The sequence below is a fragment of the Saimiri boliviensis genome, chromosome 9 (assembly GCF_048565385.1).
Source record: "Saimiri boliviensis isolate mSaiBol1 chromosome 9, mSaiBol1.pri, whole genome shotgun sequence".
Taxonomy (NCBI): domain Eukaryota; kingdom Metazoa; phylum Chordata; class Mammalia; order Primates; family Cebidae; genus Saimiri; species Saimiri boliviensis.
This window is the reverse complement of record NC_133457.1, coordinates 64,696,974-64,714,551: the sequence shown is the minus strand read 5'-3', so window position 1 is coordinate 64,714,551 and position 17,578 is coordinate 64,696,974. Positions and strand designations below refer to the sequence as shown.

The window sequence follows — 17,578 nt, the reverse complement described above, 5'->3', positions numbered from 1 at the left end:
AAATTACCCAGGCTCAGGTGTTCCTTTATAGCAACACAAACAGACTAACACAAGAACTTAAGGCTTTTAACTTTCATCTCAGCTTAACCTTAGCTGTATTCCTTATGACTTGTAGTGTTTTCATTTTCTTTGTTTTCTCAAAATATTGTAATTTTGATTTGTATTTCCTCTTTAACCAAAAAAAAAAATTGCTTGAGAGAGATGTGATGGTGATGGTAATGTTTCTAATATCTAGGGGAAAAGATCCTTTTGAGTTTCATTGTTATTATTAATTTCTTGTTTCCTTCTTTTTTTCCCATTGCGGAATTTATTGAGGTTTTATTTGAGGGATAATATATGGTCATTTTCTCGAATCTACCATTGTTACTTATATTCACAGGAATAATAGATTCATGCACATACATCACATCTGTCTTACTACTTTTGTTATTAAGACTTCTACATCTTCGCTTATCTTTTGCCTACTACTACTGTACTTTGATCTTCATTTCCTTTCATATCCTGTAATTTCTGTTTAATAAATGTTGATGTTGTGTTATTTGTGCACAGATACTCATTACCTTTGTATCAACTGCATGCTAGTATTATATAAAGAACACTAGTCTTATTTCATAGTTTTTGGCATTAACTAATATTCGTTTGATATTAAGATTGTGACCTTTCCTACCTTTTTTTTGTGTGTGAAGGGAGTTATTTTTCAGATACACTTTTGCCCATTCTTTTTAGTCTTTGTGAATCACTCTGCTCTAGATGTTTCTCTTGTGTATAGTTTTCTTTGTGATCCAATTTGAAAATCTTTTTCATTTAAGAGGTTAATTGAACCCATTTACAGTTAGTAATATAACAAATGCAATTGGCCTTTGTTCTGCTATTATTAAATGTATAAGCTCTCTCCTAAGTTTTGTAGCTTGTGGTCTTTTTACTTTTTGTGTATTTATTTCTGTAGAAGGCTTGTGGGAAGGGTTGAGTTAAAATGGGCTTATTGTCCCTCCCTCTTTGGGGTTGCCTGAGGTAGTTTTGACCTGGCCAGAACTCTTAGAAATATTATTGACTGATCAAATTTACCAATTAAAAGATAAATGAGGGAGTTGCAGGGTTGCTTTGTACTGAGATATTGCTTTTTATTTTTTGACAGCTCACATTTTATCGCCTCCCTTGGGTCCTTTCATTTCTACTTGGTAATCTTTCTTAATAGTGGCAATTGATTTCTTAAGGTTCTTTTTTTTTAACTCATGGCAAAATATTGGGTTACAAAGCTTTTCTGGTATTCTTCATCTGACAGGTTTTGCTGACTTTTTAAATTATACCTTTCCATTGACGCTTGGTCAGCTACCTTTTATTTTTCTCAGCATTGAATTATTTGGATTTTCCCAACTGTCCATGTGCAGGTGATGGGCACTTTTGTTCAGTTTTTCGTTTGTTCCTTTTGGTGTTTTCTGAAGTTTATCATTGCTTGCTGTTTACCATGCATTTTCAGCTCCTGTGCTCATTTTAATTGTTTCCTGAAGCCCTAATTTTTGGAAACTTTTATCTGTCTCTAGTTTTGCTAAAATCTTGTTTTATTTTAGCATTAAATACCTCATCTGTTGCTTTCTTAAGACATACAGAAGAAAAAGATTACCGATTCACACAAACATGTTTACATTGGAAATCCAGGTGCATTTCTTTTCAGGAAGTCCTTGAGTGGAAACCTAATTATGAGACTCTCATAAAAGAGTTGGATTTCTCTTTGGGAATGGAGCAAAAATGATACATATCTGACCATTTCCCTTCCCCTGAAAATGAGCAGGCATTGTTCTAAATATAAACCAGGACTTGTTCTTTAAACTAGGCTAAATGACTGTCTGCAGGAAAAGTGTCCAGCAAATCTGGACTTTTTGTTAACTCATGGCCTACACAGCTGCCCAGGATTGTCACCTGAGCCAAGGCACACGTTTTTATTATCTTTGAGCTATTCATCAATTTGAGTGTATTCGTTACTTCAACCTAGCATAGCCAAAATAATACATGCCATTGACACAAAGAACAATAAGCCTCTATTTTATAGTTGGACTTCTACAGGTCTTTTAACAGGCAGGAAATAGTGTAGACAGACATTGACCCAGCAAATACCAATTCAGGTCCTGCCTGGCTTTAGAAATGAGTTAGTCCTGGCTTTCAACATTGAAGTGGGTTTCAGCAGGAACAAGGAGTCCGTTTATTTTTCAAAAGATTAAGCCCAGAACATTTGGGTGGTGTTGCCAATGGGATCAGGAAACTTCCAGGTCAGGAAGTGTCCAGCTGAATGATATCATCAGTTCAAAAAACACAAAACCGTAGCTGGAAATTGAGGATCCCACATTGCCTGTGAGTCATTGAGGTAAAACAAAGAAGAAGAGCTGTGGTCAATGTCCGTAGTTAAGACGAGGTAGCAGAATCAAGTACCCCAGGGATGGCAGGTCAATATGCAAGTCAAGAAAGCCAGTGATTCTGGCTGCTGGTTCAAATCCCTGCCACATTTCGTGCTAATTTGAAATCTCGGGCCACTTATTAATGTATTGGGCTGATTTATTTCCTCTCTAAAATTTGGATACTAAGGCTATATATCTCAAAATGTTTTGTAAAAATTAAATATCTAAAGGACTTCAGTGTCTGGCACATAGCATTAAGTCGGTAAATGGTGACCGCATTTTATTAAGCTGAATGAGGATGATGGAGTAAATCTGGGGGGAATCAGGATCCAGCACAAACTGAAACCTGACCAGAAAAGGTTGAGAACCAGGGTTTTGCTCAATACGGAGATTCCATTTGAAGCTGTGGCCTTTGACATTTGGTCTTGTTCTACCTGGAATTGAAAGGTCCAAGTGTGGAGTAATTGCATTATGCCACTTTCCCTGCAAGCCTCTGTGACTCACCAAGTGGCCAGCACTGGCCAGACAGCACATAGTAGTATCCTGGCCACTCACATGGGGGAGAGGGCAACAGCAGGAACCAACCACCTGTTAGGAAGGCACCCTAAGACCCCCAGCCCTGCAGGGGAACACTAGGCAGTTTCAATTCATTGAGATTCACTGGGAAATAAGGAATGAGAAGCAGAGTTTGCATGGGTGTCAGAATCTCAAGTGCTCTGAATGTCAGCTGTGTCACTTCTAAGGTAGATCTCTAAATCTTATTTTTTTTCTCATCTGTAAGCTACTATTGCATTATGGCTAAACAAGATAACGTGATCTTATAAAATACCTAACAGGGCATAGCAAAGTAAATCTTTAACACATGTCAATGGAAGTGGGAAAATGGTATTTAAGGATCTATGGTGATGGTTAAGTGGCTGGATGAGAACAATTCAGTTGTTTTCTAAAAACAACAGTTGGAAGCATTGTTGGTTGTGCCTGAACACTTAACAATGTCCATTGCGTGGTGAGTTTGTTCTGGTGCTGTTGAGGACCTTTGAACTCGTGGACAAGTGGACGCTCCATCCAGTTGGGCCATTGTGCTTTAGGGAGCCATTGTGCTTAGGGACTGCTCCCCTGAGTTCTTGTCTCCCATTCCATCAGCATTATCTCCTTGTCCCCAGAGACACCGTATGTCCCCAGGAACCTTATGGGCTCCATAAGGTTCAGATCATGATAGCAAGAGCCAGGAAGAAGAAGAGCAACATCAAAAAGCTCCATGATAGAAATCCTTTACGTCTGAGTAAGACAGCAAAGCCATGGAGGTTGAAGAGTGAGTAGCAGAAATGAGTGAATTCTACATGGAACATGATTTTGACTATGAACTCACCTGCCTGTGACTATAGAAATTGACTTCGAGTCCCCAACCTGTGAAGAGAGGAATCTGAAGTCCTCAAAATACCCCTAAGTTGTTTTTGGGTGTTCACAGTGAAGCTGACAAATCAGCCCACCCCAGTAATTACCACTGAAGCCCACCTTTTCTTCTCCTCAAGCTGACATTCACTGTCTGCAAAGGCAAGACGAGTCTCTTGTCTCATCCAGGCCCGTCACTCCCACTTGCTGAAGATCTAGAGATAGAACCTTCTGGATTTTTTACATACATCCAGGAAATAGGTTTTCAATGGTGTCCAGAGCAGAATGTCCCAAATCCCCACACATTACCTACAGTTATTTAAAGAGCCAGTTAAGGACAGATGCTCCTATGTTGACAGCCTCCCTTTTCACCCTCTCTCCAGGAGTCTCACCTTTTCTTCATAAATGTTAGGAGCAAGGAGAGCAGTTTGTTTGGAGCAGGAGGCTATCTTGATTGCTCCAAACCCATTTTAGCTAGTAAGCCCTAGGTGTGTTGTCCCAGTGACATGGGAGAGAAGAGGAAGTGACTAAGGAAGGCAACACGGACCATGGCAGGGCTCCGAGCTCCCACACGCCCATTCAGGATTTATGCATGTATGCAACACCAAAGCCTGCTTTCTGCATCCCTCGCTTGATACCACCCAATTCCCACCTCCATCACGCTGTCCTCTGGACCACCCCGCAGTGCTACTCACTTCTTGCTAGCATCAGGCTCCCCCTGCCGCCTCCTGTGGGGAAAGTGATTTGACCGCCTAGTTGGGCATGTTCAGTGCTGTGCTACCCTGTGTTGATGACACATCTGTTGTTAGTTGGTTTCCTTCCAATTTTGTGTAAACCACAGTATGTGTGTAAAATGCGGATGTTGCAAATAAACATGTTATTACAGGCACGAGCTAGTGTTAAACTGACCATTTTTTTTTTTCACTTCTTATACATTTAGTTCTTATAGACATCAACTGGTATTGTATTGACCTGTTTTTCCACTTGATTTTTGTATATTCGGTTGTTTTAGTGTAAGTATGTTTTCCCTTAGGTATTCATGGTGAAATTTACCCCTCAACATTTTACCTTCGTTCTTCATGTATTTCCTTTACCTAATTTTTAAATCTCTTTAGGAGAAGTTCAGTTACAATCTAAATTTTTGTGGAGTATTGTTCCTTTCCTTTATATTTCTCCTATTACTTTTTTAAAACTAACTTTGATACCTCTCCTTCACCAATTTACTGTTTTTCTCTTTAATAGTGACCACTTGGTGCTTTATCATTGTCCACTTACCTAACATTTTCTGACATCTATAAGATTTTCTTCCCTTACAGTGAGTCATAGTGAGCCCTGCTGAGGGTAGAGAAGCTGGTTCTGCTTTGCCACCTGAGGCACACAGACACAGTAATAAAAATAGCATAGAATGAGGCTGCAGAGCCCCCTGCACAGAAAAAAGCACTGTTGGATAAATGGCCATAAACACCACGACATAACTTGCAATAGTGCCCAGACACTACTAGCTGATGAGACTCAGTGTGACTTTCTTTTTTTTTTTTTTTTTTTTGAGACGGAGTTTCACTCTTGTTACCCAGGCTGGAGTGCAATGGCTCGATTTCGGCTCACTGCAACCTCCACCTCCCGGGTTCAGGCAATTCTCCTGCCTCAGCCTCCTAAGTAGCTGGGATTACAGGCACGCGCCACCACGCCCAGCTAATTTTTTGTATTTTTAGTAGAGACGGGGTTTCACCATGTTGACCAGGATGGTCTCGATCTGTCGACCTCGTGATCCACCCGCCTCGGCCTCCCAAAGTGCTGGGATTACAGGCTTGAGCCACCGCGCCCGGCCTCAGTGTGACTTTCATAGGAAGAGGCAGGCGTACTCTGTGTAGCTGCTGCTGGCAGACTCAGGAAAAAGTGTGACTTACAACCCCTAAGGTCATCCCTAGCAGCAACACAGAAACCTTGATTCTCTCCAATAGGCTTGCATTATTTTCTAGCAAATGAACCACATTTCACGAAGATCTTTGATACTGTGATAATGTCCTGCAACACTCACGTCTGACTGTTTTGTCTCCTCATAGAAAAAAACAACACCCTGCATTTTCAAACTGTTGGTTATAAATTCTCAAGTGTAGACCTCACATAATTGGGATTTATCAATACCCAGCCTTTTCGGTAAACAATGTCAGAAATTCAGGTGCGTTTTTCAGGCAATTTTATTTCATCTTCTTTTTTGCATCCTATGGACTTATGACTCTGATGCTCTAATGCAACCTTGCTTTCCCTCAACATCTAGAATTCACAGACTAATTCTGATTATTTTCCCTAGCTCGAGGTATGGAATCAACTATCCTTCCAATGGGCAGTGGTTTCTCTTTTCAGAGAATTGTTTTAGAAGCCACTAGCACTGGGTCTACAAATAAGCTTGTTCCACATTCCAACTGGAATTTGTCAGGATGACAGAAAAAATATTTGAGCACATAAATCACTGTAGGGACAGAACAGATAAAGTCTCCTTTTAAAAAATGGCCATGGGTTCTTATTGACATTTCTAATTTACTTCTATTTTAATATCTTTGCCTTACTCTAATAAAAAGTTTATAAATTCATTGTTTTCAACTTTTGAGCAACTAATTTTTCTTGTTTTCATTAATGTTAACAACCACAAAGAGCTATATATTGTCACGCCAAATCACAAGTATAATTTCAGTGCCACCATCCCAAAATTCAGGCAGTTCGTATCTTCTCTTCTTTCTTGACCCTCAGCTCAGCCATCCCGAAACCAGCTTTACAGTGTGCAGGTCCCATCAATTCTTTGATCAGCATCACGTTAGCACCAATATCTGAAAGAAGGAAGCCCCAGCCTCCACCTAGGTGAACACCAAAGAAACTAAAAGCTCAGAACACTTAGTATGATACATAGATATCCTGTTTGCTTAATAAAAGATAGTAATAGGCCAGGTGCAGTGGCTCATGCCTGTAATCCCAACACTTTGGGAGGCCAAAGCAGGTGGATTACCTGAGGTCAGGAGTTCGAGACCAGCCTGGCCAACATGGCGAAATCCAATCTCTACTAAAAATACAAAAAGGTAGCTGGGCATGGTGGTGGGTGCCTGTAACCCCAGCTACTTGGGAGGCTGAGGCAGGAGAATTGCTTGAACCCGGGAGGCAGAGGTTGCAGTGAGCTGTTGCGCACCGCTGCACTCCAGCCTGGGCAATAAGAGCAAAACTCCATCTCAAAAAACAACAACAAAAAAAGACAATAAAAGGTAATTCTAGACAAATGCTACTTTTCAAAGTCACAAAAATACTATGTCGATTTTCTCCATTTGAGGTCCCAGTTTGAATTTAGTTTATATTCCCTTTATATTTTTTTCTCTTGCTAGTGCCTTTGTATATTTATGGAGCAGAAATTTTAGTAGTAAACTCTAACTTCACCGAGGGCCATGGATACATACAGTGGTGCACTGGCGCTGGCCTGTGCCAGTTGACAAGAGTCAATTGTGTGCTTCTCTTCCCAATTCTGCATCAAATTTACCAATTAAAAGATAAATGGTAAACTCCAGAGACATCATGTTCATAGTGTGAAATACGCATTGTAGGCCAGGTGTGGTGGCTCACGCCTGTAATCCCAACACTTTGGGAGGCCAAGGCAGATGGATCACCTAAGGTCCAGAGTTTGAAACTAGCCTGGCCAATACGGTAAAACCCCATCTCTATTAAAACTAAAAAATTAGCCAGGCATGGTGGTGGGCACCTGTAATCCCAGCTACTCAGGAGGGAGGCTGAGCAGAAGAATCACTTGAACCTGGGAGGTGGAGACTGCAGTGAGCCAAGGTCACACCATGGCATTCCAGCCTGGGCAACAAGAGTGAAACCCCATCTCAAAAAAAGAAGAAGGAAGGAAGGAAGGGAGAGAGAGAAAGAAAGAAGAAAGAGAAAGAAAGAGAGAGAGAAAGAAAGAAAGAAAGAGAAAGAAGAAAGAAAGAAAGAGAAAGAAAGAAAGAAAAAGAAAGACAGAAAGAAGAAAGAAAGAATAAATAAATCTGCATTGTGGAAATATTTACACTATGGAAATTAGCAATCTCTATAAATTAGGACTTTTTACCCAGAGACCCGGTTGTTCGGTATTTACAAGGATAACTCTTTTTTTTTTCCAAAATTTTCCCCAAAACCAGTCAAAACATCAGAACATAAAATCAGTTAACATTCATAATATCAGTCATATGCCAGACATTATGGTTGAAAATTCCCACTCAAAAAGTTTACACAGAGTAGCTTTTGGAACTTTATGTAATTTTTGCAATATTTACTGGTAGTGTGCCTCAGAACCAATCCTTAAAAGACAAAAAGAAAACTGGATTATAGCACCTTTTAGTTATAATATCCAAGGCACATTACAGTTAGCTATCCACCTGTTTCAAGTAATTGTCAGATAGTTTTGATTCATCCCCAGAAGGTTTTATTTCCACGACAGAGAGTTCAGTAGTTTCTTTTCATTTACATTTCTGCACTAACATCTAACTTTTTGCATGAATTAATATGCACTATACTCTCACCTCCACAATCATTCCATAGTAAATGTATGTTTTCTGGATGATGTGGAAAAGAGAGCCCAGGAAGCGCTGACTATGGGCCTAGCTTTGCCAAAATCTAAAACAGGCCAAAGGGATATTAAATTTCTTATTAGATGTGGGTTGGGCCGGGCCAGTAATTTGTTCTCACTTACAGTGGTCTGGCGTATGTTTCCACCACCACCACCACCCTGCACCTCACCATGCTATTCCCAGGAATGTAATGGCCTCAGATATCCCATCACTGGAAACGCTTCATAGTAGAGGTTACCGTTTTGTTGTTTATTTAGCACCTGAATTTAGGCAAGAGAAACATTTCTACGTGAAGATTCCATCCAGTCAAATTTTCCTGCCTTTTTATTAGAATTTCCACAGATAGCCATGGTATCCCCAAGTAAGGAAGCCAGGACACTCTGGCCTCACCCTCCAGCTGCCTTGGGACAGTACTTGCCTGATTCTTCTTCCTGGGGTCATGGCACTCTGAGCTGTATTTCACCTGGATCTATCACTCTTCCTCCCTACTCTGTGGCATTCTCTCTCATCCTAGCCCCATAACTTGAACAAGACTTTGTCTGACATTGCCCCCATATTTTTACTTGCCTCTTAAGTTTGGCTAGGGATGGTTGTGCTCACTCAAGGGCACAGAGCCATGGCCTTGTTGGATCTTTTGACATCTGAGTGTGCTTGGCCACAGCAGTTCCTAGCACAAGATGGTTCCTAATACTCTTTCTTTCCTGTAATCTGAGCTTCCCTCTACCCTAGTACTGTCTATTTTACATCCCTCCACATTCTGCAACATTCTATTTTCTTCTGCATTTGCTTACCTATTACTAAAGGAGGGTTTGGGTGGAAGGATGTATTTCAACTCTTCCCCATTTTTCTCCATGTCAGAAATCATCTGGAGCCACAAGAATGAGACCAGATCCAAAACTGAACCCAGACAAGTATTTTTGTTTTCTAAGACGTATAACCTTGAAGATACCCAAGGCTTGTCATCTATATTTCACCCATCTCTTCAAACAAATAATGTCCACCTAATATTATTAACCATTTATAGATAGCTTTTACTTTCTGTTATTTCTTCAAACCAAAAAAATCAATTTTTTTTTTCCTGAAAGGATAGTTTTATTTTTGGGATACCCTTTTACTTTGTTGTCATTTTTATTCTGTTGCATTATAAGGAAAGTGTGAGACCTTATGGCTTCTGCTTATTGGGCAATATTCAATATACTATTGTGCTTTGTTAAAATGTATGCATAGTACATTATATTACATTTGCCATCTACTATTGGTTTTTTATGTTCATTTTGTGCTCTAAATTTATCTGTTTAATGTGTGTATATCTGATTTGTTTTAACTGCTATTTAAGATTTTTATTTATGAATATACCACAGGTGATTCACTCATTTTATTGGTGGACATTTTGGTTAAAATTTTTTTAACTGTCTCTTCTCTTTTTAATGCCAAACAATGATTCATTGAACAGATTTATGTGTGTCTCCTTTTTCTATGAATTCAAGTTTTCTCTAGAATGGGTGCCTAAAATTATAATTGCTTCATCACAGGTTATACAATTTCCTCCTTTGCTAGTATCCCCAGATTGCAATTTAAAGGTGTCATAATAGTTTATAAATTCTCATCAGTAGCTTATGAGAATTTTCCCCACATCTTTGCCAACACTTGATTTTTTTTTATTTTTGCCATTTTGATGGTTGTGCAACATCTTTTTTTTTCCACATGTCCCTGAAGAAAGACATGTATCTTCAGATTGAAGAAACTTGAGTCCTGAGCAGAATGAATAAAAATAAATCTATACTTAGTGACATTATAGTGAAACTTTAGAACACCAAAGAGAACAATCTTAAAAACAAGGAGAAAACACAATTTACTTACCATGGAAGGATAAGCAGACTGACAGCAGATCTCTCAGTGGCAATTATAGAGGTCAGAAGACAATGGGATGGTATCTTCCAAGTGCTAATGGGCAGGAAAACCTGTCAAACTACAATTCTATATGCAGCTGTTCAACCCACAGTAATTCCCCCAGTGGTTATATCTGAGTACCCCCAATTGGCCTCTCTCCTTTCTTCACAAATAGATATTGCTCCTTGACCAAAAATGGTGGGTAGGTGTCTGAAGGATGGCAATCCCAGTCCTCCCCCTTTATGATATCCCCTCAGAAAACATATTTTCATCTAGGTGTGCTAAGCCTTTAGATTAAAATTTTTTTAATGTTATTAAATTTTTCTTTCTTTCCTTTTCTTTTTTTTTTTTTTTTTCTTAGCCATCAGGACTCCGCAGGGATAAATTAAAACTTTAATTTCTCTCAGTTTGTACAAATGTACTGTGGGAAAGGCAAGTCAGTCAGTCATTAAGAAACTGAGGCACAGATGGGTTAAATGACTTTCCCAAACTCATACAGCTAGTGAGAAATAAAACCATGTCCCAGCCCAGTTTTTTTACATAACTCCATGCTCTTTCCAAGATTACAGTGTTCTTGCCCATTTTCCTGACACTTTCTTTGAGCCAATACTTTCAAAATGCCAACAACTAGAAGGTGTGTTAATGTACTAAATCTGCTCTTGTGGGAAGGCATTAAAATTTAGTAAAATAGTCAAGATTTAGGCCATATGTTAAGAAGAAACTGAGTGTATGTTTACAAATCAGATAATGTTTTTAAAAATCAAAATATATATCAGATTATACTAATCTCTACACTATTTTGAGAGGCTAATATACTCCAATGAAATCTTACTTTATAAATATTAATTGCAGATAAGCCTATATAAAAATACCTGTAGAAATATTGCTCAGGGCAGAGGAAAGATGATTTGTAACATCCAAGGATTTCAGATTAGTTGATTATTGTTTGGTGAAAGCCAATTTTTCATTAGCTTAAGTAGCACCAAGCACCTTGATCATGAGAGTTATTCTGTGGAATAGTGGCAAGGGTTATTGTGGAAGATCTGACTTGTATCAATCATCTACTTCTAGATATTCTGAATAATGAAAGCAGAGAACTGCAGTGCATCCAAATTCACTGGTCACAGCAGAAAGACTCTGCCCATTTCTTTTGCTCCTAATGGGTGACATTAGTTTGCACTTGGTTCTAGGCTACCACAGGGTCTCTAGCTGCAACCCCTCAAGTGCTTTATTCCCCACTAGGGACCAGGGCATGTAAGTCATATTTTTGCCTAAATCACAGATGTAATTCTTAAATAACTGATTGAGCTGGAGGGCAAAAACAACCTGAAAGTTTTAGAAAAGGGGTTGGCAACTTACTGCAAATCTTATAGTGTATGGAACCTTTTACGTAAAAGCTGATACTGCGGGCATCTTAAGAAAGAGATATTTACTTTTATAATAATTACTTTCTTGCTATAATTATCATTTAAAAGTAAATTACAAAAATGGGACATTTCTAGGCAAAGTCTGCTTATTAAAGTAGAAATTAAACCTAGTCCATACTCTGCCAAATCAATAGCATCATGGCTTAAGAAGTAGATCAGAAGGGGATTTAAGGCCATGCTTTCAAAACTGTTTCCATATATTCCAGGAAACAACACTTGTCCATATCAAATAATTGGGATGGAAAACGAGGAACAACATCAAGGCATAAAGCCATGGTTTTTGCTCTTATGAGGTTTACATTCTAGTGGTGGGGACAAGTAATTAATAAGCATGCAAATAAGTGTAAGAGCAAATGCAAACAGTAAATAGTGCTATATGAATAAGCAACATTTTTTTGATCTTACTCTATGAGCACTATCTACATGCAAGCTTTATGCTAATTGATTTTTTTTAATTGTCTTCGCTTGTAAAATAAAGCTCAGAGACCTTCAATTCTTTGTCAAAGCTCACACAAGTAATAATCTTCAAACAGGAAATCCATGACAGGGATGTCTGTTTCCAGGTTCCTCACTCTGAACCGCCTTACATACTACCTCTCCCAATGTTCGAAAAGCAATAGCAGCTGTGGTCAACTCCTATTTCTGGTGAGAACGTGAGAACTAGCCTGATCCCATACCCTTAGTCCAGACACACCCTACTCCCATACCCACTCACCACCACAAGACCATCAACCAATTAAAGTGAGCACTTGTCAACACAGGTTATGTGCAGCGTACCTGTGATTCTTGGCATCAAGCCCCATGTGGGTGGAAGAGATGGCAGTGTAAGAGGAGAAGATGGTATTATACACTTAGGTGTGCTCACCTATGCTCTGAGGTAGTTGCAAGAGTTTTGGCATCAAGTTATGGTTTGGATCCTCTGCTTTTGTTAGAATTTTCATTTTTGGGTTTTTACATTCTCAGTAAAACCCTAAATGACTTTATCTTTAATACTATTTCATTATTTACTCAGTCAGCAAATATTGACCCTGTTGGCCAGCAGCACTTGTGATGAGTGGACTTGCCCATGAGCTTAGGAGCAGACGCTTTTATTTCTATCATTTAAATATGTTACAAATGTAAAAGTGTTTAGTGCTGCAGGGTTCCATGAAAGGTGGGTTCTGAAAGAAAAAGCATTATGAGTGAAGAGCAAAAGTTGCTTAGTCCCTTAAAAAACTTTAAACAGGAGGCTCAGATTTCAAGACAAAATAAATTCTGTATTCACATATACACATAAGCCTGATTTTTTCCCCTGTATAAATAATGTTCTGGTATAACCAACCTGGCTGTTGCACTCCCTGTATGAGAAAGTCACTATATAACATTGCTCTAAATTAGTTCTATCCTAATGGTACCTTAATGTTTAGAATACAAAGCTGCCTAGACAGGTGTGTAGCTCACACCTGTAATCCCAGCACTTTGGGAGGCTGAGGCCGGAGGATTAACTTCAGGCTAGGAGTTCAAGGCAACCTTGACTAACATTGTGAATCCCTATCTCTACTAAAAATACAAAAAATTAGTTGAGTGTGTTGGTACGCGCCCATAATCCCAGCTACTCGGGAGCTGAGGCATGAGAATTGTTTGAGTCTGGGAGGCAGAGGCTGTAGTGAGCCAAGATTGTGCCACTGCACTCCAGCCTAAGCAACAAAGCAAGACTCCGTCCCAAAAAAACAGAAAAAAAAAAAATGGGGGAGAGAGAGAGAAAGAGAGAGAAGCAGCTTTATAAAGCCTTGTTGCGTGAGATATGTACACTAAAGTTTTTTCATTTTCCCAAGTACTTGAGTTTTACAAGTCATAAGGGAGAAGAAATGAGAGTGAATTGCCAGCCAAACCTCTTGCATGTGTAAGGACTATCCTGAGGTTTACTATATCAGGAGCCATGACGTCCTGTCAGCATGATTTTGAGCAAGGAGACATAGGGAATTGAAGGGAGGAAATTCACCTCTCCCAAAACACAAGCAGCAGCAGAAAGAAGAAAGCTACAAGAAGTAAAAAGATCAATCTCTTTCCCTCTCTCTTTCTCTTCTTCTCTCTCTCTCTCACACACAGACACACACACACACACCCCACACACTCATGAATACATGTGGTACTTTGGCACCAGATGCTCCCTCCTCCTCTGCACTGCAGAAATTCTCTTACTAGTACCCCAAGAGCTCACCAAAAAGAAACTTAGACCAGAAGAGGAAAAGTGTCACATGAGATGCTGTGTTCAAGTATTAACTGAGGACTTTTGAAGACTTAAAATAATGCAAGTAATAGTAAGTTAAAATTGTAGTTGAACACAAGTTAAGGAAGCAGATTTAGCAGTGATAGAACTAATCCAACATAATCTAATGTAACTGTGTCACCAGGCCATTTGGGAATTAGAGAGACTGGGAGAAAGAATGCACCTGGCTGTGGGTCAGCACCCTTACCAGGCGTCATTGCTGGCAGTTTGATGGTAGGAAACTGCGTAAGTCAGAGTAGGGCTGGTTTGGGAAGAATCAGAGTTAACAGCCAGGGACAAGATCTGGAGAGAGAAAGCATGAAGGGGGTGTAAGTCCAGGGGAATAAAAATACAGAAAGGTTGTTAAGTAGCTCTGCTACAAATCTATAAACCAAGATCTGCAAATTTAAGTTGTGAAAAAAAAAAAAACAGTTACTGTGATTGGAGATGTGTGTGCATTGAGGTGAAGAAAGAGATGGAAGATAGGAGTTAGAAGAGAAAGAGGTGGCAGGACAGATTGTTTACATAAGGGGTACGTGGAGGCTGCAGTAAACAGAAGGCTGTGGCCTCTTTCTGCCCCTAACTGCTCCTCCCTGACCCCTACCTACTGAGATAGTGAGCAGATCAGATAAGATCTCAAGTCTCAGAAAGAAGCTGTGGTTTAGGAAAATAATGCAGTTGTAGTTATGAATAAATATACTAGATAACTGAAACCACGTGATCTTGATCTTTGAGTCAGAGGAGAAACTCACAGAAAAGGAAATAAACTAGATGATTCGAAAATAAAGGGTTAACTGGGAGATTACCATGGTAAGATGATGAAAAGTTAGGGTCATCAGACAATGCCAAAATCCACATTAACAACAACTGGAAAAAAAGGAAAAAAAAGATGCCATTTATAGTCTAAGTCAAATAATTGCCAGCAAGGCATCAGCTGGAAGAAAAAAATTTTAAACTTGGAAAAATTTGTTTTACTGCAGCCAGTCGATGCTCTAGTTGAAAATAAATGCAAAATCTTGCAGCTGGCGGTAGAGATCCTTAATGATCTCCATCGGCAGAAAACTAGGGCTTTGCTAAAGGATCTAACTCAAAAAGCTCATAAGCTCCAAAAAAAAGAACAGAAGCTGTCAGCTCACAGGAGAAAGGGATGTTCACAAAGAATTCAAGAAGTGGAGGGTGAATTATAGCAAAAACAGATTATGTAAAAATCTGCTGAATCTCCATGAGAACAAAAACAGGGCAGGATACCAGGTTTTTTCTTTTTCATACATCAAGATTTCTTCCTGGAAAGAAGGATGCTGCCTTCCTAAGACAAAAATTACAGGTAATAAACCCAAAGACTGATGTTCTCAAGAGATCAGAAAAATAAAATCAAATCCAGGAAGATCCACTGAATAACTTCCATCAATAAGATGTCCTAGAAGCCAGCCTGGCTCTCATAGGATGCCCCTGTGAGTGCTGAGGTGCTCTAATCCCCACTATGCCCTCCACCTGTTCTTGTTAGGAAAAGATCTGCTAGCACTGAATTGGTTGTGAATGGACTTTCACCTAGGAAGAGAAGGACATATAGGGTGTAAAGAAAAACTTTACCCTCTGATCTGCATGTAAACATGACTGAATTAATAGTCAGAATGTCTATTGAGTCCCACTTCCTCTGAATGACAGACTGCCCAACTCTCATTGATGGTGGATGCAATAGGAGACCTCCATTGCATCATTAATCAAGGAAAACTGCCTGGAGGTAGCATTGGCCACTACCTGAGCCAGGGAAGTATTTTCAGTGTATTTCAGAGACACTCTAATATTGACCCTGGTATGGTTTCATTAATAGAGAATGGCCCAAGAGCGCTTCCTTTCGGCATGAAGGGTAGATTTAGTTAATGCTGATGTAAATAACTTCCTATCTTTATCAGAAATCTGCATCATTAACTCATCAAAGAAAGGACTTCCACCACCATCAGCCATCTTCTCAAACATGGGCCCAGACGTTTCTCCTCACCCTTTCTTCCTGGTGATTTTAAACCTCCTAACTAAAGGACCAACATCCCTGCTGAAGGAACTTTAGGAACTTACACCCTCTTGCCCCAAGAGAAAACGTTCTTCCTAGACCCCAGCTACTTGGCATTATTTACCTTTCCCTCTACAAAATCCTTACACCTTTTGGGTTCTAGAGAGGGACCCACCAGCCTCTCCAGATACCACTACTGAGTCCCACAGATCTCCAGCCTCAGATTATGAATTGACTCTTAAGAGAGCTCATATGCTTCAAAATCCAATATGAATGTTGGTAATCAGACTTAATACTTTCTTAGAACTTAGTTTTTTTGTTTTTTTTTTTTTAGACGGAGTTTTGCTCTTGTTACCCAGGCTGGAGTGCAATGGCGCGATCTCGGCTCACCGCAACCTCCTCCTCCTGGGTTCAGGCAATTCTCCCGTCTCAGCCTCCTGAGTAGCTGGGATTACAGGCACATGCCACCACGCCCAGCTAATTTTTTTGTGTTTTTAGTAGAGACGGGGTTTCACCATGTTGACCAGGATGGTCTCGATCTCTTGACCTCATGATCCACCCGCCTCGGCCTCCCAAAGTGCTGGAATTACAGGCTTGAGCCACCGCGCCCGGCCAGAACTTAGTTTTATTAAGAGATCTTTTTGCACCAAATGATGGAAATCTGATAGGTAACAGATTTGCTATGAAGTAAGACCACGACTTAAGCTGTAGATTCCTATTTTCTCCACTCTCCTCAAACCTATTTTGTGTTTACCAATGTCATTTATATGTCAATGAAGCTTATGCAACAGAAATGGATTTTAGTGCCTTGTAAAATATAATGCTTTTATATAAATTTGTGTAAAACTAAAAATGACAGGACTAATTATCAGGACTGTTTTCTAATCGGTGTTCTTTTGCTCATCTGCACTTTGGATAAACCCAGTCAGTTGATCAAAGTCAAAGCACTGAACTTGGTGATAGGTAAATTGTTGCCTCAGAGGAAATGAATAGTCTCTGAAATACCAGCCAACTAAACTGAAACCTGCAATGTCAGAGTGCACTCTTTAATTCAGTAAACCATTTAGAAATTTGTTTAACGTAAGGATTCTATCAATATTTGTTCTATTTGTGAAAATGCAGTCAGACTCTTTTGCTCCAGTGGAATCCTTTATCTACATAAAGTTAGAAGTCAACACAGACACTAAACACTACTTTTGTTGATGTGAAGGTGTGGCCTGGAGTCCTGCTGGCTCCACTTTCCTCTTATCTCATACAGTGGTATCTCCAAGTACCCCTGGGTACTCTAAACCATTCTCTGTTTAGGAACTTCTGGGTTGCCACACGGTGGTAGTAAGGTAAAGGTCATGGTTCCAGTGGCCATGGGTGTCATGACAACTTCTCCTGTTTCCCGTTTACAAACACAAAGTACCCTGTGGTATAAGGTGAATGCATAGTTGATGCTCAATAAGAAGTTTTTATCACTCCCCTTACCCAAGCATTCCTGCAAGTGTGTACCTGTACTACAATAAAAAGAGGATGCAAATTCTCTCCAAGTAACAACTGCACACCCTACTCTTGTGTCAACAGTATCATCTTTGTCCACTGAGGACAATTCATTTTACTCAACCAGAAATAGTAAGTACCTGGCAATG

At 39.6% G+C, this 17,578-nt stretch overlaps 1 protein-coding gene across 5 annotated transcripts in view; it reads right to left on the bottom strand.

The window, feature by feature from the left end:
• Nucleotides 1-5,962: 5,962 nt before the first annotated feature.
• The window catches only part of MOBP (myelin associated oligodendrocyte basic protein), a 59,438-nt gene continuing 47,822 nt past the window's right edge, over nt 5,963-17,578 (bottom strand). For 4 of the 5 annotated variants that reach the window (XR_012519265.1, XR_005577245.2, XR_005577242.2 and 1 more), the window contains 2 exons: nt 10,232-10,315; nt 5,963-10,123 (listed from right to left, as the gene is read on the bottom strand). The gene's annotated coding sequence lies outside the window, so the exon portion shown is untranslated. Of the gene's footprint in view, nt 10,149-10,231; nt 10,316-17,578 lie in introns of all 5 variants that reach the window. The other variant, XR_005577243.2, reaches the window with a different exon arrangement.